The following is a 1,409-nucleotide window of genomic DNA, read 5'->3' on the forward strand; positions in this document are numbered from 1 at the left end:
CAAATATACAATTGCAAAAGGAGCACTTTAATCATGTTGTCAAAGTACGTCTGTTTTACAGCAAATATTAACTATGTCATTTGCACCAGTTTTTGTTATGCGGCAATCATATTATTTGTGGATACTTGATGCCACCTGATGTGGCAAAAATAAAGAAACATTTATATGTATGAAATATTAGCAGCATCTTTGTTTACAGTGGAGTTTTTGCTTGCCTGTATGGCAAACAGTTTGAGCATTTATTCAATATACTTGACATTCAGTTTGAGGTTGTACTAGTACACTCTCCCCACATTAGTGTGATATGGAATACTGTAAATGTGCAAATGGCTCTCTGTATGCCTGCTATTCTATCTTCTGCTGCTCGTTTACTGATAGTTTTGTTGATGGTATCCAGGTGAGAAATGTGTACTGGGTAACCTGATCAGTAGCTTGAAAACAGACTTTGGCCAGTTAACTGTGTGGAGAACTTGCTGAAAAGTAAGATTTCAATGCAACTTTTAACATAAAACCCCAAATATGAAGTTGTTTCTTAATGGAGAGGTTGTCTTACCTGTTTAAGAGAATAAAGAAAAGTCCACACGAAGTCAAGTCAACTGCAATTAGGCCAAAAGTTGTGGAAGGTGGCCAAGTCTGTTTCCTCAAAAAAGAAACAAAAGACAATTAGCTGCACATATAAATGTCATTTCTTCAGAGGAGACAACAGTGTCAAATTGAGGCCCGGCCAGAAATGTAGATTGGTTATTCCAGAATTAATTTTTTTCCAGGAAATAAATGGTTTTACATTACAATAATGACCCGAGTAAAATGAAAAAGTAGGCCTCAAAATAATTACTCGAGTAAAAGTATTCAGTGAAAAAAAACTACAAGCACTAACTGGCAACGGGATTTATTTATTTTTTTTAATCAGCGCATTAATGTCAAACAGACAAAAATGTAAAATAGAGATGTTCAGAGTCAGATACCTCCCAACAATATCACTTTAATAAAAAGATAAACCACTTTTGAAAACTTCGCTTTCGTGTGGGAGGGGCCGAGGTGGAGCTACGTTAGGTCATGTGACTCCCGGGCTCCGTTTGATTGGTCAAATGTAGGCTACGTCACGAGTGGTTGCTTGTAGTGGAACCGTCACGTGACACAACTCTCTTACAAACCACGCAAGCAATAATAAACAGATACAAATATAACGTAACGAAGTAAAAGCAGCATTACTTCCTAACAAAATTACTCAAGTAAAAAGTATGTTGCATTAAAACTACTTTGAAAAGTCCAATTTATCCCAAAAGTTACTTTAAATGAGTCAGTGTACCACGTTACTTTACATAACGGTGTAATTAATGTGGTTTAGTTGCGATAGGAGTCCAACTGACTGCTTTTCGCCATGGTGACGAAGCAGGACAGGTAAGCCG

The sequence above is a fragment of the Phycodurus eques genome, chromosome 21 (assembly GCF_024500275.1).
Source record: "Phycodurus eques isolate BA_2022a chromosome 21, UOR_Pequ_1.1, whole genome shotgun sequence".
Lineage (NCBI taxonomy): Eukaryota > Metazoa > Chordata > Actinopteri > Syngnathiformes > Syngnathidae > Phycodurus > Phycodurus eques.